Raw genomic sequence first — 23,935 nt, 5'->3', positions numbered from 1 at the left:
GAATGGGATCTGTAGCCGCCAACCTACACCACAGCCACAGCAACGCAGGGTCTGTGACCTACACCACAGCTCACAGCAACGCCGGATCCTTAACCCACTGAGTGAGGCCAGGGATCAAATCTATGTCCTCATGGATCCTAGTCAGATTCATTTCTGCCACGCCAGGATGGGAACTCCTATTTTTTCACATTTTAACTGCTCCAAAGCCAGGAGAAGCATGTCTCAAAAGTCAAGGCTTGGAAAGGAAAGGAAAGGAAAAAAGAAAGTAGGAAGGAGAGAAGGAAAGGAGGGAGGGAGGAAGGAAGGAAAGAAAGAGACACCTGGGAAGGCATGCATTTGGTTGTTGTTCCTATACCCTGAGTGGAAACCACTGTCCCTGGCATCTCAGTCTCCATGCTACTGTCCCTGGCACCTCAGTTGCTGTACCACTGTCCCTGGCATCTCAGCCTCCATGCCACTGTCCCTGGCAACTCAGTCTCCATGCCACTGTCCCTGGCATCTCAGTCTCCATGCCACTGTCCCTGGCACCTCAGTCTCCATGCCACTGTCCCTGGCACCTCAGTCGCTGTGCCCCTTATTTGAGAAAGGTGGATGAGAATTGGGATTGTCTAAAACTTCCTGTTGATATTCAGGTAACATTCAGGAAGCTCAGCCTAAACGCTTGCAAGAAGGTGCCAGGGCTGGGGAATTCCTAGAGACCACGGTAGGAAACCACTCTGGTGGCAGGATAATGGTCCCCTCAAGACGTCCGTGTCCTCGTCCCCAGAACCTGTGAATAAGTTGCCTTGTATGGCAGAAGGGACTTGGCAGATGTGACTAAATTAATGCCCTAGAGTTTAGAGGAGCAGCCTGGATTATCCATCTGGGTCCGGTCTAATCATGTGCATTCTTAAAATCAGAGTACCTTTGCCAGCTGGGGTTGGGGGGAGCCATGATTACAGAAGAACTGCCAGAGAGGTGCAATGCTGCCAGCTTCTGAGAGGGAGGAGGGGACCACAAGCCCAGCTTCCGAGAGGGAGGAGGGGACCACAAGCCAAGGAATGCAGATGACCTGAGACCCTTGTCAAGGTGAGGAAACAGATTTTCCTCTAGAAGCTCCAGAAAGGAAAGCAGCCCTGCTGGCACCTTGATTTTAGCCCAGCCAGACCCAGGTGAGACTCTGACCTCATAAAATACATGCTGTTTTAAGCCACCACATTTGTGGTCCTTTGTTACAGCAGCAATAGGAAACTAATACGCCCATCTTAGGAACCTCTATCACCTCCTCTCTTAGCGGCACAGAGAATGATGTTGTAAGGAAAAACACAGATACTGATGACTGCGAGCCCAAAAAGGATTCAGGAGAGTTGGCTGGAGTGTGAAAAATTTTAACAACTTACCAGTTTATTTCATCCATATTTTGTGTGTATACAGGTATACAAATTGGACTGAAAACCTCTTTCCCTGGGCATAAAACAAAAAACCTAAGTGATAAGAACGTATCATGTCATGGTATAACAGTAACATTTTTTCCCTTAGTGGTGTACAGAATAGTGGTTCTTTGTGCTGAGGCACGTAATCTTATTATGATTGGAGTCAGTGGAACAGGTGGAAGTACTGCAGAGTAGTCATTCAATAAACATTAGTTTACCTTCCCTGAAAATGTTGTCTTGGATGTTAAGACTGTCACCCCTACAGAGGAGTGGATAAAGAAGATGTGATACATATACACAGTGGAATATTACTCAGCCATAAAAAGGAACGAAATAATGGCATTTGCAACAACATAGATAGACTTAGAAATTATCATGCTAAGTGAAGTTAGACGGTGAGACACAAACATCATATTCTATTACTTATATGTGGAATCTTAAAAAAAGAATACAATGAACTTAGCAGAACATATACTAACTCACAGATTTTGAAAAACTTATGGGGAAGTTCCCTTTATGGCTCAGTGGTTAACGATCCTGGCTAGGATCCAAGAGGACTCGGGTTTGATCCCTGGCCACGCTCAGTGGATTAAGGATCCGGCCTTGCTGTGGGCTGTGGTGCAGGTTGAAGAGACGCAGCTCAGATCCTGCGCTGCTCTCACTCTGGCATAGGCCGACAGCTGCAGCTCCGATTAGACCCCTAGCTTGGGAACTTCCATGTGCCACTTCCAAGTGGGGCCCTAAAATGCAAAAAAAAAAAAAAAAAAAAAAAAAAAAATCAACCGCATACACATAAAAACTTACAGTTTCCAAAGGAGACGGGTTGGGGTGAGGGGGGAAGGATGGGCTGGGGGTTTGGGATGGAAATCCTATACAAATGCTTATAATGATCATTGCACAACCATAAATGTAGTAAAATTCATTCAGTTAAAAAAAAAAAGACTGTAGCAGTTCCCGTCATGGCTCAGTGGTTAACAAATCCTACTAGGAACTATGAGGTTGTGGGTTTGATCCCTGGCCTTGCTCAGTGGGTTAAGGATCTGGCATTGCTGTGAGCTGTGGTGTAGGTTGCAGGCGTGGCTGGGATCCCGCATTGCTGTGGCTCTGGCGTAGGCCAGCAGCTACAGCTCCAATTGGACCTCTAGCCTGGGAACCTCCATGTGCCCCAGGAGCAGCCCTAGAAATGGCAAAAAGACAAAAAAAAAAAAAAAAAAAAGAAGAAGACTGTAATCCTTTGGCCATATACATGGGGTTCTGAGGTTGCCTATCAGCACACCGCCCGTCCTGCCCCTCAGCTCTGGGCGGGATCGCGATGTCCCCCCCTCCCCTCTGACTGCCCGGCTCGCTCTCCCATCGCCCTGGAAACGGATTCCCTCCCTCATTGGAGAGGAGAGTTGGAGGCATTCAGTTATGATCGCACAGGTGGGAGTGGAATCTTCATCCCAACCAGCATCCTTGGTGAGTTCACAGCTCGCTCGCATCCAGCGACGTTTGCATCATCATAATTAATTAGTACCCGTGCCAGTGCGGGCAGAGTCTTGGAGTGGGGGAGTCAGAAGTGGGTTGCCGGCCGCAGACCGACTCATTCGCTGCACAAATGTTTTCTTTAATGCACCGTATTTATCTTGGTCACCGTTTGAAAATCTTAATCGCTCCCCTTTCCTGGGAGAAGTCTGGAGAACGACAAATTCAAGCTAGCGCCTGCAAACGCATCTCTTCTGACAGGGGTCGTTTAGAGAATGAGACTGTCCTTTGTGCGGATTTATGAGTTCATGGGAGGAAGACAGACGGGAGGGAGAGAAGCAGAAAGAATAGGGAAGGAACGGCGGGAGAAAGTGCACTACGGCTGGCAGTGGGAGTGGGGTCGGCGGTGGCGGGGCGGGAACCTGCATTGCCCCGCCCCCTCCCAGGGGGATTCCTGTGCCCAGTGGAGATTCCTGTGCCCCAGGCTGGTCCAGGTGAATCCGATCAGCTTCCTCTTGCATTGGAGAAAGAAGCCATGGGGGGGGGGCCAGAAATCATGGTCTCCCCCAAACTCAGGACACAGAACCCCTCCCACCCCCATCTCCCAAGCTCAGGACACAGAACGCCCTCTCCCGCCCAAGTTCTGGGTGCAGCAGCCCTTGTGGGTGAAGGCAAAGGACCTCAAGGGGCACATAACCAGAAAGACCTTTGTCTCCAAAAAGCATCTCGCCTTGGCCCTTGAGCCCAGACCACCCACACATGGGTGGCCCGCTGTGTGATGGGGCAGCTCTGGTCTGGCAGAGCCCTTAGCAGACCAGGAACTGGAGGGCAGGGCCACAGTCCCTGCAGGATGTGCTTATAAAAGGTGGGATAGCCCTGCAGGCAGCAGAGGAATGGCCGAGCCCGCCACCCTGCCTGGGCTCCCAGCCCCTCTCTTTAAAATCTCCCAGCAGAGACAGCCTGGGAGGGTGGGTGGCAAACCTGGAGCAGCTGTGGGAGAACCCATTAAAAAATCTCAGAAATTCCACTGGAGCATCACACGCAGAGTGACTGTCCAGCTGTAGCCTGCAGACCCAAGGGCCCTTAGGCACCCCCCACACACACACTGGCTCAGAATGGCACTGCCCCTTGCACACTGGTTCTTAGCCTTGGCCACCTGTCCCAATCCTGCCTCTGCACCATCCCCAAGAGGAAGGGTGTGGGCTGATCCTGGCCCCCATCCCCTTCTCTCCTCCCTCCCAAAGACTCTCCAGAGGGGGAGACCATGGCAGCTACTGAAATTCATCAGTCACCAAATTTATCAGTCTTCACTTTTATTTCAATATGGGGAGACAGCGAGGAGTTTCCAGGCAGCTGAAGGGGAACCACTGAGCTGAGGGGACAGTAGGGTACTTAACATGGGGTTCTAAGACTTTTTCCTCAGAGAAATCTCAGAAGCTATTCTAAGATGATAATAAGAAAGACTTCCTGTTGTGGCTCAGCGGGTTAAGAACGAGACTAGTATCCATGAGGATGTGGGTTCAATCCCTAGCCTCACCCAGTGGGTTAAGGATCTGGTGTTGCTGTGGCTGTGGCTGGCAGCTGCAGCTCTGATTCAAGCCCTGGCTTGGGAACGTCCATAAGTCGCAGGTGCAGCCATAAGAAGAAGAAAAAAATTGCAGTTGGAGCTCAAAGAATCCTTGGAGACAAAAACATAATATTTGAGAATAAAAGAAAAACTCATGGAGGCAGTAAACAGCAGAAAGGACAGCGCTGAAGTCTGAAGTGATGAATGAGCAGCTCAGTGTAACTGAAGGAATATGGTCTCCACCCCTTCCTGGCTGAGAGCGGGGCCCGACAAGGATGATGGGAGGGCTGTGGAAGGGCTTGGGAGGAAGCATCCAGGTCCCATGGCAAGGACAGACTCTTGACGCAGGATTCCCCAGCTGTGTCACCTCTTTGGCCTGCCTCAGTCTTCTTGGCCATAGGATGGGAACGGACACCCACTTCTTGGGATACAGTGACTTGAATGCATAATGCATGCGGATCGCTTCATTCCAGAGCTGGCGTGGTTGAATGGCTTGATGGTCACTAGCTTTTATGTTAATTAACAACAATTATTGACAGTGATAGGAAAATACAGGTCCAACCACGCTTCAATTTTTTTTTTTTGAATTTAAAAACCCAGAGGAGTTCTCTGGTGGCTCAGTGGGTGAAAGATCCAGTGTTGTCACTGCTGTGGCGCGGGTTCGAGTCCTGGCATGGGAACTTCTGCAGGTCAAGGGGTTCGGCCGAAAAACTTCCCAAAACCTAGAATATCGGTTGTCATTATAAAAACTTACCAGAACTCTTGAGGAGAGCCCTGTGCCCGTGTGGAGTCCCATGGAGGAAACACCTCTCCAGAGACCCGGGCAGATGGGCAGACGGGCGGGGCGCCCGGTTTCTGAGTGAGCCAGGCAGGTGGAGCCGGCGGGGTGACCAGCTTGGGTTGGGTTTGGAGGGTGGAGTTTGTTTGACTTTTCCTGGGAGGTTGGGGCCTCTCCCAGTCTGGTGGGTGGGGGCCACGTCCAGCGCAGACAGGAAAGCACCCAGAGAAGAAAGTCCCACAGGAACCGTCTCCCTTGGGGCAAAGAGCAGGGTGTCCAGCTGTGTACACAGTGAGCTGGCAACTCTCAGCTTGCACACCCCAGGCGTCGGGTTTGGCTCACAAGCCGACACTGCACTCAGGAGCCCCTTTCAGCCACCCAGAGTCCTGTAAAGGGCCTCACTGTCCTGTATGAAGAAGAGACAAGGGCAAGAGTGGCCTCTCCCACATACCTGGGGGCCAGATGCTCTCATCAGGGTAACCCCTCCCCCCAATAAGGGTCACTGGGGACAGTGGGGGCTTTGGTCATCAATAGCGGCTCCAGCGCTGTCAGGATGGACTCTGGGGCTTTGGGGACGAAGATCTCTGGTGAAATTGATCTTCTTGGGAAGTGTTTAAAGCCAATCACTGGAGTTCCTGTCGTGGCTCAGTGGTTAACAAATCTGACTAGGAAACATGAGGTTGCAGGTTCGATCCCTGGCCTTGCTCAGTGGGTTAAGGATCCAGCATTGCCGTGAGCTGTGGTGTAGGTCATAGCCTCGGCTCGGATCCCACATTGCTGTGGTTGTGGTGTAGGCCGGCAGCTACAGCTCCGATTAGACCCCTAGCCTGGGAACCTCTATATGCCTCGGGGGACAGCCCTAGAAAAGACAAAAAAAAAAAAAAAAAAAAAAAAAAGGCACATAACCATTACAATAGTTACTATTTCTCAGCTGCTCCTGTGCCAGGCTCTTACACATTTTATATCATTTAATCCCCCCCCTTTTTTAATGGCTGCACCCACGGCATATAGAAGTTCCCAGGCTGAGGGTCAAATTGGAGCTGCAACGGGAACCTACACCACAGTCATAGCAACGCAAGATCCGAGGCGCATCTGTGACCTATGCCACAACTTGCAGCAATGCGGAATTCTTAACCCACTGAGCCACAGCGGGAACTCCGATCTCACTGAAGGAACGGTGGGCAGTGAGCATTACCGCCCCAGCTAACCCATGAGGCAACTGATTCCTGATAAGCTAAGAAACTGTCCCCATGGCAGGGGGAGGAAATGCTGGCCCCCAGGCTGGAGTAGCAGATCTGCTGTGAGTCTTCAGGAAGAATTTGAAACCATGTATTTCCTTAAGCTTTTCCTTCATCAGTGCCTTTGGATGACTTCCATGTAAGTGAAGCTTTTATTTGGTTTTGAAAGAACATCCTGGAATGCATCTGTAGTTTATAAGGGCCTTGAGCAGTAATGCACTCCCCCTGCCCCGACCCCCGCCCCCCCGCCACCATGAGATGAAACAACCTTGCCTTGTTGGGTCTTGAAGGCTGATGGCTTTCTATTTATGAATAGCGATGGTGAATTTGCCTTTTTTTCTGCTTGGGGATGTGAGAGCTGCAGTGGTTTTCTTTTTTGAGCGCTTTGTCCTAACCTTGGGCTGGGGCATTTTGAACTCGAAGCTCAAGGCTACATACATAAGCTTCTGCTCTGGAGTCTCTGTTTTCACCACACTGGACATTGAACTTGATGGAGTCCCTTGGTGGAAACCAAAGTGAACCCTGGGGTCAAGCTTGCACAATCCAGGGAAGGACAAACAAGGGCATGGCCACAGTCCTAGGTTCCAAGCCCCAGAACAGGGTTGCTGGCTTCCCGGCTCCCGGCTCGGGAAAGCCTTTGGTCCAGGGCTCAGCTTTCTCCCTCACTCTCTTTTCTCCTGACTCCGCCACCTCTGCTCTCGTTGCCCCCCCCATCCCCACCCCCATCTCTTCTCAGATTCTGGTTCCTCCCTCCTCCACCCTCAGGTGTGGGGGACCCCAAGGTGCTGTCCTTGGCCCTCTCCTGTGCCCTCGGGGTCTCATCCAGATGGTGGCTTGAAATCAGGCCAGTTTAAGGGACCCGACCAGCCCTCCCCTCCGCTCCCAACACTGGGACCCCACAGCCTCTGCCTCCGTGACAGTCCGCTGGGATTTCTCATAGACGTCCCAAGGTCAACGTGATCAAACCAACTTCCGCGCTCTTACCCTCTCTGTCCACCCCCCACAAATCCTCCGCCTGCCCTGTTCTCTACCTCAGTTACCATTCCAGCCATTCTTCTAGCTGTTCAGGACACAAACTCAGGAGGCGGCCCTGATTCTTCTTTCTCTCACACCCCACATCCACTCAGGAGTCATCTGACTCCACCTTCAAAATGTATGAGAAAGTGGAGTTCTCTTATGGCTCAGTGGGTTAAAGATCTGGCGTTATCCCTGTGGCGTCTTGGGATGCTGCTGCCTCGTGGGTTCAATCCCTGGCCCGGGAACTTGTGCGTGGATGTTGGCTAAAAAAGAAAAAAAGTTATGAGCAACTGACCACCCTCTTCTTCCACCACTGCCATCTGATGGTCTGAGCCACTGTCATCCCAGTGTCCAGCCTCCCAGCTGCTCCCCAAGCTGTCATTCCTTCCTCATGCTCTGGTCTCTGCCCAGCTGCCCCAGCAATCTTGTTAAAATTATGTCGCTCCTCTGTTCAAACCTCTGCAATCGTTCCCAAAGGACCTGTCTTACTGTGACCTGTGGGGGTGTCTGGGGTCCCCACCGCCCCTCCTCCCCAAACTCCCAGCATGGGAGTTGCCTGAGAATGCTTGGGGGAGCTGCCCCCTTGGGGCCTCTTTGCTGCCTCTTCCTTCTGGAATGTTCTCCCTCTGGACAGATCGACAATACCCCCCATCACCGCCTTCAAGACCTCACTCAGAGGCTGCCTCGGTTTCCAAGCACAGCCAGCCCCTGTCCCCTTCAGCCGGGCCCGGGTGCTCCCTGACGCTAGCCCTTGTCTACTTTTTGCTTTTCCAACCTTCTTTCTTTTCCCTTCCCACCCTTCTTTTCTCCCTTCCTCCCTCCCTCTTTTCTCCTTCCTTCCCTCCTCTTTCTTTCTTTCTTTCTTTCTTTTTTTTTTTTGCTTTTTAGGGCTGCACTTGTGGCATATGGAGGTTCCCAGGCCAGGGGTCCAATCGGAGCTGCAGCTGTGGGCCTACACCACAGCCACAGCAACACAGGATCCAAGGCGTGTCTGCAACTTACACCACAGCTCATGGCCACGCCGGATCCTTAACCCACTGAGCGAGGCCAGGGATCAAACCTGCGTCCTCATGGATTCTAGTTGGATTTGTTTCCACTGCACCAGGATGGGAACTCCTCCTTCTTTCTTGTCCTCTACAGCACTTATCACTTTATAACAAAGCAGACAAATGAGTCCCTCATTCTCTTTGCTCATCACTGCTATCTCCCTTGCATACCTCCTGCCCACAGCTCGTCATCTCCACATGGGCTGCAATCCTTGCCTATGTTGTTCGTTGGCATATCCCAAATGCCTAGACAGAGGTTGGCATGCTGCAAACACTTGGAGCATACTTGTTGAAGGAAGGAGTGGCCACCTAGAGCCCAGGGATGTTGCTCCCAGGTGTGGGAGGCTGCTTGCTTCCCAGTTGAGCTGAATTGGCTCAGCTATGAAAATGGTGGTGCTTTGACCCCAAGACATGAGATTGGAACTCACTCTTCATCTTTTCCTGGGCAGGAGATTTTCCAGGGGGGAACCAAAGGAAATATCAATCGGGAAAGAGCTAGAAGTAAACAAGATCCCGTTGTGGCGCAGCAGAAATGAATCCAACTGGGAACCATGAGGTTGTGGATTCGATCAGTGGGTTAAGGATCTGGTGTTGCTGTGGCTGTGGCGTAGGACAATGGCCACAGCTCCTATTTGACCCCCAGCCTGGGAACCTCCATATGTTGTGGGTGTGGCCCTAAAAAGACCAAAGTAAATAAATAAATAAATAAATAAGAGGTAAACAAAATCCTACTGCACAACACAAGGAGCTATATTCAGCATTTTGTAATAAACTATAACGGAAAAGAATAGGAAAATGAATGTATATGTGTGTGTGTAAGAGTTGCTTTGCTGTGCACCAGAAACTAACACAACATCATAAATCAACTCTACTTCAATAAAAAAATTAAATGAAAGGCTAGAAGAGCAAGATGAAGACAGCAAAATCCTTCTTTGGTTGCCACAGATATTAACAAGAATATCCTAGTAAATTAAATTTTCATTAAAAATAATGCTGTGGAGGATTAAGTCAATTTCAAGTTAAGTGGGCACTAAGCTTCTAATCTTTGGCAAAAGATTGATAATACAATTTTCCATCATTTCTATCACTAAATATTTAGTATATATATATATATATATATATATATATAACCGCCTCTTACACTTGTTCGTGTAAACCAAGTTGATTCATGGAATATATATATATGTTAAATATTTCTCTAAGGCATGATTTTTTTTAAGTTCATTTATTTCCTTTTTTGATCTTTTTTTGCCTTTTCTTGAGCCGCTCCCGCGGCACATGGAGGTTCCCAGGCTAGGGGTCGAATCAGAGCTGTAGCCAGCAGCCTACACCAGAGCCACAGCAACGCGGGATCCCTCCAAGCCGCGTCTGTGACCCACACCACAGCTCATGGCAACTCTGGATCCTTAACCCACCCAGCAAGGGCCAGGATTGAACCCGCAACCTCGTGGTTCCTAGTCGGATTCATTAACCACTGCGCCACGACGGGAACTCCTAAGTTCATTTATTTCTTACTATACCTATTTATTATGTAGTTTTGTGTTAACATGTCTAAAAAAAATCCCCATGATATGTTCCCTTTGCACCAATGTTCATAAGGTTTTTTTTTCAAATACTTTTTCAGTGCCCATTGAGATGATCATGTGGTTTTTATTCTTCTTTTCATTAATGTGGTGTATCACATGGATTGATTTGCAGATATCAAACCATCTTTGTATCCCTGGAGAGTATAGTGTGTGTGCGTGTGTGTGTGTATGTATTTATATATTCATACACATATATACATATACACCATCTTTCTATCCCTGGAAAATACACACACACACACACACACACACACACACACACACACACACACACAATGATATTAGCCATAAAAGAAGAATGAAATGGACCGAGAGGTAAGTGAAATAAGTAGACAGAGAAAGGCAGCTATGCTTGTCATCACATGTGGAATCTAAAAAATGAAACAAATGAATATAACCGAATGGAAACAGAATTACAGATCTAGAGAAGACACTAATGGTTACCAGGAGAAAGAGGGAAGGGAGGAGGGCCAAGTTAGAGGTAGGGGGTCTAAGAGGTACAAGCTACAATGTATAAAATAAATAAGCTACATGGGTATTGTGCAGCACAGGGAACATAGCCAATAATTTATAATAGCTTTAAATGGAGTCTAATCTATACACATTTTGAATCACTATATTGTACACCTGAAACTAAGAGGGTATTGGAAATCAACTATTCTTCAGAAAAAAAACCTAACTAAATAAAAAACTAAATAAAAAAACTAACTAAATAAAAAAAAACCTAACTAAGTAAAAAATAGTCATTGTGTTGTTGTAGACTTAAGGTAAACTCTGAAAATACTGTTAATGGGAGTAGATCTGGACATGGACATTCACAGTAGATGGTTTTCAACTATACGCCTGGCCAGAGAGAACACGGGAAGATGCTGGATTTGGCCCCAATTTCTGTATACTGGGAAATTCTGCCGGGGAGGATTTCTTTCTTATTTCTTTCTTTCTTTCTTTCTTTCTTTCTTTCTTTCTTTCTTTCTTTCTTTCTTTCTTTCTTTCTTTCTTTCTTTCTTTCTTTCTTTCTTTCTTTCTTTCTTCTCTCTCTCTCTCTCTCTCTTTCTCTCTTTCTCTCTTTCTCTCTCTCTCTTCCTTCCTTCCTTCCTTCCTTCCTTCCTTCCTTCCTTCCTTCCTTCTTTCTTTCTTTCTTTCTTTCTTTCTTTCTTTCTTTCTTTCTTTCTTTCTTTCTTTCTTTCTTTCTTTCTTTCTCCCTTTCTCTTCCTCCCTCCCTTCTTCCTCTTTAACTTCTTGTCATTTTCTGGGGTTCACATTCATGGGCCTCTCCTATCAACCAGGCCATCTGACCTGGAACCTCAGAACCAAGCACTTGACATAGAGCAGAGAACCTGCCCAGGGGACCAGCCTGGGAGGCTGGCTACCATTTATCGGACTTTCACTCTGCACACGGGTGTAGACACTTTACTTTCATTAAGTCATTTTCAAACCATTTCACAGAAGAGGAAACTGGGTTCAAAAAGCTTCAGTAAGTAGCCTGGACAGTAAGTGGTGGGGAGCTAGGTAGTATGAGATGATTTTTCATTTGAGAGTATTTTGCAATGTAAAACCCTAACAAACCTACAGGAAGCATCAGGGCTTTTTATTTGTGCATCTCTAGAGAAGAGGAAGAATGGATTATTCCAATGCCAAAATCAAATATTTTACCACACACAAATATTTTAAGAAGATTGTTTAATAATATCATTAAGGGCTTCACTGGTGACTCTTTGGAGCTCAGACAGTGTGGCAGGAGATTATAAGCATCCTAACTCTCACATCTTATAGGTGAGGAGACCTGGGCTCTAGGGCTGTTACCTGCCAGGCAGAGCAGAACTCACCACTCTCCATCAGGCTGCTGTTCGTGATCCAGCTGTGCTTCCCCACAGCCTTCAAACAGGGCTCCGTCCATCCTCCTGTTTGAGAAGCACCTGCACATTCTAATGCGCTCCAAAGGCTTCCTGACCTCCCTGGTCCACAGCGACCTCTGCCTTCCGCCATCACACCCACACACCCACACACTCCATTCCATACCACACCACACACACCATATCACACACCACAGCGCACATTGCACACATAAGCAAACAGACGCTCTGTTGCTGGCTTATAAGCCACAAGCGCCTGGACATCTGCTCTCAGCACGGTCTCTCCGGCCCCGCCCAGCACTCTGACTTGGGAGAGACTCTCCTCTAGAATAAAGGAGAGGGATTCTTCCCAGAGCATCCGTAGAGATGGGCTGCTCGGAACCTCTCCAGGCCCTTGGGGCCATGATTTAGCACCGGGGGGTTCTAATCTCAGAGGATGGGGGATGGTCCCCTACCTGAGAAGTTGTACACTCGCCCTGCAGAGGAGAGTTCAGTCACATGCCCCCATCTGTGCCCTGCTCCTCATCCCAGGCTCCTCACACCCGCTTCCAGCCATGGCTGCTCTGGCAGGATCCTGTGAAAGCCCCTGTGTGTGGTGTGTGTGGTGTGTGTGTGTGTGTGTGTGTGTGTGTGTGTGGCGGGGGGGGGGGGGAATCAGACATGTTGCTTACCCACGATGAATCCACCCACTGTAGGAACTTACAAACTGGGAGCACATCTTGTCTGCAAATATTCCTCTCTCCTGACTTGACTGACAGAGGGTTGGAAGACCCGGCCAGCTTGGCAGTTCTCATCCATCACCTGGGCGGAAGGGATTAGCCCAAGTTGTCTGCAATCCACTTTTACAACTGAAGAAATAGTTGAAAACAGTTCAAGCCACAATTTTGGGCCAGTTTGTCATCAGGCCTCTCTAGGGAAATCCCTCTGCTGTCAAATTCTCACTTCCCCCAGGGTCCCCTGCTTGTGTGGGCATGGTGCTTGTGCCAGGGGATTCCTTTTTTTTTCTTTTTAGGGCCACACCCGTGGCATATGGAAGTTCCTAAACTAGGGGTCAAATCGGAGCTGCAGCTGCTGGTCTACACCACAGCCACAGCCATACGGGATCTAGGCTGCATCTTCAGCCTACACTGCAGCTTGGGGCCACACTGGATCCTTGACCCACTGAGCGAGGCCAGAGACTGAACCTGCCTCCTCATGGAGACTATGGCATGTTCTTAACCCTTTGAGCCACAGCTGTAACTCCAGGGGATTCCTTTTTAAAATATGGATGTGTGGAGTTCTCTTGTGGCTCAGCAGGTTAAAGATCTGGCCTTGTTGCTGCTACGGTTTGGGTTCGATCCCTGGCCTGGGAACTCACCCATGTTGAGGGGCAGAATGAAAATATGAATGTGAATTTCAGATCCATTCAAATACGTCCAATCCCTGGATGCGTTTTTCCTCTCCCTGAATCAAACTTTTTTTTTTTTTTCCTGGCTAGAATATTTTTGTAAAAAAGAAAAGAAAAGGCGTGCCTTGGTCTGTCTGCTGTGTGCCTGCCTGTTTTCAGCAGGGCCGGTGAATTGTGCTTTGTTTGCTGCTACAAGCCCCGCTTTTATCTCCCCCGTCTTGCATCCACGTGTATCACTGTACCAGGTAATGAAAGGCGTTTTCTAATGTTTCCGTTCTTTGTTTTCAAGGAACAACGAGGGGATATTTCCAGACAAGGAAGTCAATTCCCAGAAGCAAGTGGCCGGGAAGGGAATCCTGGGGAAGGGAGCCGTCTACCTACTGTCCTCTGAAAACGGGCCAAGCTTGTCGCTGCCAGGGTCATTCTCTGCCCACAGGGACCCGCTCCTGGAGGGCCTCAGGGGACCATTCCTAGCACACTTTGCAGGAATGAGGACCCTTGGGCCAGTGCTGTACACACCCTGTGACTCATTGGCTTGGTGAACTGGAGGCTCAGAACCATGTGGAAATGCCATTTTTTTTTTTTTTTAATTTAGGGCCAAACCTGTAGCATACGGAGGTTCCCAAATTAAGGGTCAAATCGAAGCTACAGCTGCCAGCCTACACCACAGCCACAACCACACCAGATCCGAACTGCGTCTGCGACCTACACCACAGCTCAGGGCAATGCCAGATCCTTAACCCACTGAACTGAGGCCAGGGATCCAACCCACATCCTTATGGATACTAGTCCAGTTTGTTACTGCTGCACCACAATGGGAACTCCAGAAATGCCACTTTTATCAGGCTAATTCATTAATGATCCAGGGCTGTGACCTCCCTGCTCAGCAGGACCACGAGGGAGCACAGGAATAGTGGTGATTGCAGGAGAGACAGCCCCAGGAGTTCCTGTTGTGACACAAGCAGAAATGAATCTGGCTGGTATCCATTAGGACGCGGGTTCGATCCCTGGCCTCACTCAGTGGGTCAGGGATCTAGTGTTGCCCTGAGCTGGATGCTGTGGCAGATGCGGCTTGGATCCCATGTTGCTGTGGCTGTGGTGCAGGCTGGCAGCTGTAGCTCCATTTCGACCCCTAACCTGGGAACTTCCTTATGTCATAGGTGTGGCCCTAAAAAGCAAAAAAAAAAAAAAAAAAAGAAGAAGAGAGAGACCCTGGAGAACCCTTAGCAGCCTGTCTGCCCCACCCCCAAGAATGCACCCAGAAGTGATCAGCTCCCAGAGGGCACCTGTCAGCTGGCCCTGCCACTCCCCTTGGGTGTCACCTGCTCTGTTATCCTCTCCTGGTGAGGTGCTCCAGGACGTACCTGTGACACCGTACCTGCATCATCTAGCAGAAGTGAGAACCAGGACAAGCCCTGGCTGCTGCGTGGGCCTCCAAGATCAGGGAGTAAAGCGGGCAAGCACCTCATCGCAGGACTTTGACTGATGGCTGGACAGTGTCCGCTGAGGTGGGACAGGTGTCTCAGAACGAGTTATGCTTCATGACGTTCCTTGGACCCAAAGCTCCTGCCCGCTGTCCAGGGGTGCCCTGCTCAGGTGCAGCCAAGTCCAGTCTTTGGACTGAGGATAACAGCATCCATCAGGGGCCAGGGAGGGGCCCTGCTGGCCAGCCTCTGTGCACTCTGCCTCCTTCATTCTTTCCCACCTTCTCCTCTCTCACCTTTACCATCCCCGCCACCTGCACCTGTCACTCTGAAGCCTCCAGCGGCGATGTTAACCTCTCCTCCCAGGGCACTAAGAACTGGCCATGTGTTGCCTCCCAGGTCACATGGCCAGTGACAGCAGCAACGACCATACTTGAAGAGCTTGCCAGAGTTTGAAGCTTTCAGCTTCACGATGCCACCTGCACCTCACAATAGCCCTTCGAAAATGGATCGACACGGATGATGTGTCTCAGGAGGCATTTATTAGGTTTTCATAAACAGGTTGCTTTCTTTCAGATGCGACATATTTGAAAAAAGGTGTTGCGCTTGTTGATCAAAATCGAACCGTAAAGCTTTTTAGGGGCGGTACAGTCTACACGGCGTCTTTGCTGTCACAAACCCTAGGAGCATAAAGTGAATACAATCACCCCAAGTCCTCCAATGTGCTCTGTTCTTCAGGGTTAGGATAAGCACCGTGCATTTTTTACAGCTCTTTGTATTGAAAAAAAAATCCACCTTCAATGGACACTGTAATTGGATTGTCTCAGCAATCTTCCTGGGGGGATATTATTATTTTTAATTTACATATTGAGGAAACAGACTTCTATCAGCTAAATGATGTGTGGGGAGTCACAGAGAACTAGTAGATAGCACGGCTAAAATTTGCTTCTCGTTTCTGGCTTTTTTTTTTCTACTATAGACCTCGATTTCCTTCCCAAGGTTGTGGCTTCTGGATATAGATGGAAAAAACACAGTGTCCATGCATATTCTCCCAATACCAGAAGCAGCTATTCAGAGACCTCCCTTCCCTCGAATGGCCATGGGACATGTGCTCCCCCCCGCCTTCGGTAGTTTTTCCTGCTTTCTCTAGTTGTTTCCACAGAAACTGCTCCTTTCATGCACACACACACACACAAAGCCCTGGTGGCTCCTCTGTCTCTGGGGTGGCTCTGGGGATGCAGCTCTGGCCCCAGAGTTTGCAGAATGTGGGAATGCCCGCTGTGGTGCAACGGGATTGGCAGCATCTCTGCAGCACCAGGACGCAGGATCGATCCCCAGCCTGGAAAAGTGGGTTAAAGGATCTGGCACTGCTGCAGTGTACTGCGACTCGGATCTGATCCCTGGCCCGGGAAATCCATATGCTGCAGGGCAGCCAGGAAAAAAAAAAGTTTGCAGAATGTGGCCTGGCCAGACTCGCTTCACCTCATGACCTAGAAAAGGAGACTCTCTGGACAATTTTCCTGAAGAAGAAATGAGAGCAGCCACGTAATCTGGTGATTGAAGCAAACGCTCCTCCCCGCTTCTCCCCCCTGAAGCGCTGCCGGTGGCACGGAATCAACAAGGCAACCCCTTTTCCTTGGCCGTGGCCCCTGTGTCTTGTCTACTCAGAGCACCATGAGCCAGGGGGCTGCGAGATCCTGGAGGAGGGAGGGGGATCCTGGGGAGGGGCTGTCCGCTCAGCAGACGGGGGCCCCTGGAAACCCAGGAAGCCAGGTGGGGGCCTGGAGAGATGATGAGATCACACCGGTGCTCAGGAGCCCAGCGGGGTTACCTCGGGTAGGAAGTCAGGTGAAAACAGGAGTGACGGTGTTAGACAGTCACAAGGAAGGGAGGGCGAACCCAGGAAAGTCACAGCTCACAAAGTAGAACCACAGGCAATGGAAGAAATTAACACACGCTGGACAAGCTGAAGAACCGGAGAGTGAATTTCGGAACCTGCTGTGTTCTCTTCACTGATGAGTGGGAGAAAGGTGACCTCTCCCCGCCCCCCCCCGCCCCCCGCCCCCGCCCCGGGTCTTCCGGCGGAACAAAGGGTGGGTCTCAGTAACTCATGATTTTTAAAGAGCAAAGGATACCGAGAGAAGTGACTGTGATCAGGCAAGAGAAGTAACCAGAGCAGATACAGTGAACCAGGCTCAAAGACTCCGGCCCGTTTCAAAGATAAAGATCAGCCCGAGGCACATTCTTGAGCTGTTTTGCAGGATCCGAAGTCCCTTAAGCGCTCAACCGCCAGGCTAACGGGAGCCTAAGGATTGATGACTCGGACCTTTGCTGACCCTTGGACTGCACTCGGCCGGGTCCCTGGATTTTGTCCCTCTAGAGTAAACTGTCTCATTTTAATGCTGAATCTCCACCCCATTTTGGGACTTATCCAAAGTTCCAAAGACTTCTCTGAGCACGTTGCTGTCTAGAGCTTCACCTCTATAGGAGGGTCACACCCACTCTTCCACGAATGTGCCTGCACCCTTGGCATAAAACTTCCCTGATTCTGGAGTTCCCGTTGTGGCTCAGCAGAAATGAATCTGACTAGCATCCATGAGGACGCAGGCTCAATCCCTGGCCTTGCTCAGGGGGTTAAGGATCCGACATTGCTGTGAGCTGTGGTGTAGGTCGCAGACATAGCTTGGATCTGCGTTGCTGTGGCTGTGGCATAGGCCAGTGGCTACAGCTCTGATTTGACCTCTAGCCTGGGAACCTCCATATGTCATGGTTGTGGCCCTGAAAAGATAAAAAAAATAAGCAAACGAACAAAACCTTCTCTGATCTTGCTGTTGGGGGTGGGGGCACAGGGGGCAGTGCTTTGAGAGCTTCTCATCACAGTAAGGACACCTCTGCCTTGGTTCAAGGGGCTCAGAGTGTTCATTGGCTGTGCCCCAAGCAATGGACACACGGAGCCCAGTAACAATGGCTGTTGGATCAGAGACACATGCGGGTTTGGGGAAGGAGAGAGGGGAAAAGCAGGAAAACAAGATGGGGCTTCAGCAAGAGTCTGGGGGCAGGGGGGGAGGACCAGCTGGTGACAGTTGAGGTCATCTTGAATGAAAATTAATAGAGACCTCAAAAAAATGTAGTTGAGAGACTGGAAGGGGGAGCTCGGGCCTTCCTACCCCTGGTGACCAGTCCAGATGCCAACAGGAAGAAAAGAGCCCTTTGCCACCCCCAGCAGGAGGAAGGAAGATTTCCTCCTTGCCCAGCAACAGCTCAGCCAATGACAAGCTACTATCTTTCCCAGTTTCTTCCAATGAATTTTCTGTTTATGATAGCCCCTCCTAACTCCCCATCTCCTCTATAAGAGCTTCCTCTTCTTTGTTTTTCTGGGCTAGTAGGTGGTTCAGCATAGTTGCCTAATTATGCAACTACACCCCCACACCCAACAGCAAAATCAGGGAAGGGTTTTTTTGTTTGTTTGAATTATAATTCCTTGCTGCTCCCAAGTAAACCTTTTTTTTTCTGGTAAAATAACTGGCTATTATATTGTTATAGGTTAGTACTTGTCAACCTGGTCCTTGCTGATTTAGGAAGGCTGCCCCATGGTATCCCCAGGGCTACTAAAGTCACTTGGAGATTTTAGGCAAAACCAGAAAAAACTGCCTAGGGACCGGATACATGTTCTTCTTGTCTGTAGTTTTTTTTAAACTGAACTCTGAATACTTTGCTACAGGAAACATTGGGGTCACCTCCTGCCTGGCTGAGCTGGCCCTTCCCCCGGCACAAGCAAGGGACCTGCACTGCAGTGTTTTTTCTGTAATGCCCTGTCAAGTGGGTCTTGGTCATTACCCCAGCCTCCTTGATACCTTCAATCTGCAAACTTCATTCATTAGGATTTTTTTTAAGGCTCAAATGTTCTCCCTTTGTTTTTGCACAGAACAACCCCACAATCACACCCCCGTTTCATCATAATTCCCTCCATGTGTCTGCTTCTGTCCACTTAAAACATATGCACAAGTTGAAAGTCGAGAGTCAAGTTATTTGGGGCAAAATGAAGACTATAGTTCGGGAGACAGCCTTTCAGAGAGCCTGAGATACCACGCCACAGGGTCAGGGAAAATGTCAGTAAAGATTTGATTCTGGTGAAGGGGAGACCCATGAAACTGTTACGGCAGATACCCAGCAGCCCTGCACTGCAGCGTTATCAGCTCTGGTGACAGCCCCGTGGCTGTAGCGTACCAGCTCCAGCAGCTCTGTGGCTGCAGTGGATCGGCTCTTTTACCCGCGAGAAACCAAGCGAGCACTTGGAGGGGTGGAGAACTCAGGTTTATGACACCGGCGGGCTCAGAGGAGATCGCTCTCCAGAGTCTGAGCCTGGAGGAAGGGTTTCACAAGGCTTCTGTGGGCTACGTCTTCTGGGTCCAAGCTTGGCTGGTTGGACCGGAGTGACATCAGGCAAGGGAGTAGATGCGGAAACAAATTGACAGAAGCAGGTGCGTGGAGGAGGGGTGGTTGGGGCCGTTGGCTGGACTTTGCTTAGTCACCATGGCCGGGGTCTCTCCTTTCTGCCTTTTTATCGGGACATTTTCTCCTACAAAACCAAGCACACATTTTGCAGAAGGTGGCTGATAGTTGCATGAAGGTTGCTGCTCATCACGATGAAAGATTTCAGTGCTTTTCTAGATAAGAGGAGATGCAAGACCTGGGCTCATAAAATCTTCTCCTGGAAACATCCATCTGAAGACCCTGTTCTGCCAGTTTTCCCAGAGCACAGAGGGCCTCACTCCTGGTCTCCACCCTGAGTCCCCTTCATCGGGGATTGAGGCTTGGCGGCTGCAGTGGCTCATGATTCAATCCGTGTGGAGGCAGCTGGCAGGGCCCGTGTCCATTTCACACTTCCTATGCCTGCCTCCTTAGATGCGAATAGTGAACTGGTTTTTGGAAACTCCCTGACTGGCTGGCTTAGTTTTTTTCTTTCCTTTTTTTTTTTTTTTTTTTTTTTTTTTTTTTGTCTTTTGTCCTTTTTAGGGCTGCACCCACGGCATATGGAGGTTCCCAGGCTAGGGGTCTAATTGGAGCTGTAGCTGCCGGCCTACCCCCCGAGCCATAGCAACGCCAGATCTGAACCGCATCTGTGACCCACACCACAGCCCACAGCAACGCCGGATCCTCAACCCACTGAGTGAGGCCAGGGGTTGAACCCACAACCTCATGGTTCCTAGTCAGATTTGTTTCCACTGCGCCACGATGGGAACTCCCCATGGCTTAGTTTTATTAAGGTCTGGAGGAGCAAATGCATTCCGCTTTGGGTGGTAAAGGGCGGTTTTGTGTCATACAAAGAGCATAGACTTCGGAGCCAAGCAAGCCTTGCTTCCCAGCTGTGGGACTTTGGGTGAAGTTTCTCCCCCTCTCTGGACCTCAGTTTCTGCCTCTGAAAGTCAGAGCAGGAATGCTCCCCTCCTGGTATGGCAAGAACTCCACGTGCTGTTGAGAGTAAGGCTGGCACATGGCGTTCCTGGGCCCCCTCTTCCCACCACACTAGCCCAAGGACTCAGGACATTGGGAAAAAAAACCCCACAATTTATTCAGTGAATCATTGAAAAAGTGTCATTACCAACATGACTAAAATTAGGACACACGTCCACTCTGTGCTCCACTGTGTACAAAAGGGACACTACAGAAAATGTTTGGTTTTTAGAACAAAAGTCCAGGTCTATGAGATGCCATAATTCCACCATTGGGAGTTCCCACTCTGGCTCAGCAGGTTAAAAACCCTACACAGTGTCCCCCAGGATGCAGGTTAGATCCCTGGCCTTACTCAGTGGGTCAAGGATCTGGTGTTGCTGCAAGTTGCAGTGTATGTTGTGGATGTGGCTCGAATCTGGCATTGCTGTGGCTGTGGCTGTGGCTGTAGCTGTGGCTGTGGTGGGCGGCTGCAGCTCTGATTCGACCTCTAGCCTGGGAACCTCCATATGCTGCAAGTGGGGCCCAGGTCACATGGCCTGGGGTCCAGGGGGCTCTCCTCCCCACCTGCGACCTTGAGGAGACTGGCTCTGTGCGCCGAGGTCCCCTCGGACAACCCCGCTCTTTCGGGCGTGAGGCCATGGGTGTTTTCCTGGTGCAGAGCTCTCTCCACGCCCCTCTTTCTTTCCAGAAGTGCCCTGGACACAGCTGTACCCCTGCTTCCTCCTCTCATTGCTCCAAATGAAGACACAGCCAACCCCTTCCCCATTTTTTGTTTGTTTGTTTGTTTTTTCTTTTTCCCACATCAAGATCAAGGTCACGGTGCCCTAGGGCTGACAGCTAGCTGTTTGGGAAACAGGTGGGGGTTTATAACCATATAAATATCAAAATAGTCCACAAAATAAACATTAGTGATGACCCACAGCAGTAAAAGTGACAACATCAGGGACGGTGCCTTCCTAACCTTTGGTGCAAGAACCACGGCCAAGCTCTGGGCTTCCAAGGGTGCTAGGAAACCCTCCTTGTTCCCAGACATCACTGCCCCCTCCAGCCTAGCCTGTCAAACTGTCATCAGAACACAGCAAGGAGACGAGAGCTGTCTTGGAGTCTCTAAGAATGACCCATGCGATAGAACCTTCTAGGTGCCCCTTGACTTGTGGGCATGGGTTGAAAGTAGCCAGAAAAATATCCCCTCCCCCATTTAAAGTTGAAATGGGAGAGAGTGGCTTCTGAAAGGGTCTGGGTGCAGAAGCTGCTAGAGACTGTGTTCTAACTCCCTTCCTTAGCAGCAGGACGAGCAGACCAGCCCTGTGCCCACCTCAGATCCAGGCTGGTCCAAGACGTCAAGGCTGAAAGCCCTCTAAGGGTTGGTGGAGCACGTGGCCGTCTGGAGCAGAGGCCTCCGTAGGGATCCTGGCTCTGCCGTCTGCCGGCTGTGTGGCCTCAGACAAGTCCCCGAGCCTGACCTTCAGCCTCCTCATCTGTAAAATGGGTGTAAGGATATCAGCCTTACAGACGGTATATGATTCCTACGCACAAGGCCCTTTAAACAGTGCAAGAGTGAGTGTGGTCCTAAGTACATGTTTGTGAAATGAGTGTGCAAGGCAAGCAGCTGGCTATAGGCGGGGGGCAGGCAGTGACGGCCCGGAGGCCTGGGTGACAAGAGGGTGTACCTCTGGGTGGGGACAGACCCTGTCAGGAGAATGCAGGCAAACTGCCCCTGCCTCTCCATGCGCTCTCCTATCCCGTTTCTCTCCATCGGACTGGGGGTGTCACATCGGACTCACGGCCTGGATCCCTTTTCCTGCCAAGACGCCTCTTCTGAGCCGCGAGCAAGAAAGTCGTTGGAGGGATGAAGCCCATTTGGCAAGAAGGCTTGTTTTGGAAAGTGATCAGCCGTGTGGGTTGGGATGAGGTTTCCTGCGTATTTTCATCGTTGCTTCGGCTTCACGTCCCCTGACTGAGCAACGTTCAGCTGAGTGGAGGCTGGGCAGCAGATGGACGGAGGTTTTTCTCAAAGTTCTTTCTGAGCCAATTTCAAAATCAAGGGGGGAAGGGGACAGAACCCTTGTTTTCTCTTTTTAGTTTGGAAAGGGTTCCTATGTAGACACAATTTGAAAGTCCTTTCCCCAGTGAGATGTTTGAGGATGGTGATACAGGAATGGGGAAGCGTCTGTATTTGTTGAAGAATTCTCACACCCTTTCCTGTACTTTGCCCAGAATTCAAGGAGCAGATGGGTACAGTTTTTGCTGAAGAGACAGAGACAGAGAGAGACAGAGAGACAGAGAGAGAAAGATGTTTTGGGTAGATGTTCAAAATGACTGTAGGGAAAATAGCTCTAGATTACTTCGATGAGAGTAAGTGCACAGTCAGGCGTTCTGATCAGCCATCCCACTGATTGATCGATGGATTCAAATATGTATTGAGCAGCCACTGTAGACAGACACTGGGAATTCAGCAATAAACAAAGCAGGGAAAAAGGCCCACTTGTGAACCTGACTTTTGTGGGCAGGGGGTGGGGAGCAGGGGCACAGGAGATGTCACGTGGCAGACAGCCGTGGAAGTGAGCCACACCCCCCCCCCGAGGAGGCCCGGGGATTGGTCCAGGATGCGCCACGCCCACCCACGGCCACGTGCTGCCATGTTCCTGTCAGCGTCTCTGTCTCAGCCCAAGCTCTCAGCTTCCTATGGAGACGAAAAGGGTCACCGCTGCCTTCTTTTGGGAGTCAGACACAGTTGGGCTCAAATCCAGGCTCTGCCACTTACCAGTGGTGGCCCCGGGGGAGGTCTGTCCCGTGTCTGAGACTCGTGTAAGTAAAGACGGGGCTGACAGCTTTCCATCCAGCTGGCAGGAGAATTGGAGCCTAAACCCAAAGTGCCTCGATGGGGGCTGGTGTGGAGTTCACGTGCCCCAAGTGCCCAGTGTGCTGGCTACTCTCCCTGGCATCTCGGACCGAGGAACCTTGATGGGGAGTTTCTGGCTCCCACCACTGCAGGACCCTCCCTCTCCCCACCCCCTGGATGCCGGGGAAGGCCTTTGCAGCGTGGGGTCTGTAACTTGCCTAGAACCCAGGAACACAGACGGAGCCATGGCCGTTCCCTGCCTCTGGCAGGTGTACCAGAACAGCAGTAAAGGGTAAAGGGGTGGTGCCCACACCCCGCAGGTGGCCCCACGCCCCACTCCTGGCCTGAGAAGGTCAGGAGAGGAAGAAAGGAGAATCCTTGGCTTTTCTAGCAACAGGACCAGCAACGCCCTTCCTCTGCGGATGCCTGGCTCTCGTGTCTGGTGTCTGTGGGCACTTGTCCAGGGGGGCTCATCCAGAGGTGGTGTCAGAGTCCAGCTGGCCCCACCCTCAAAGGGAGGACCTGAGGCTCCTGGGCCGCTGCCGCCGGGAGTGCTGAGAGTCACCGTCTCCCCCCAGGGAAGGGTCGAGTTTGGGAGGGGCAGGGACTCCCCCTGCCAGCTCTCAGGCTTGACTCTCTGCAGACCTCTGGGCGGCCCTGCAGGGAAAGTCAGCAGGTGGAAGACCCCTCCCCCCCCAAATTTCTGAACTGACAGACTTACTGGGAGACTAAGAGCTGGCTTCCCCTTCTTGTTGCTTCTCTCCTGCAAATGGGGCACAAAGAACATTCTAGCAGGTAACCCTCAGCTCAGGTGCCCCATGAGCCAGGCCAGTCCTTCCTGTAGAAGCCACCCAGCTGAGCCGTAAT

This window comes from Sus scrofa, chromosome 13 (assembly GCF_000003025.6).
Source record: "Sus scrofa isolate TJ Tabasco breed Duroc chromosome 13, Sscrofa11.1, whole genome shotgun sequence".
Classification (NCBI taxonomy): Eukaryota; Metazoa; Chordata; class Mammalia; order Artiodactyla; family Suidae; genus Sus; species Sus scrofa.
Note: the sequence above shows the minus strand (reverse complement) of the source record.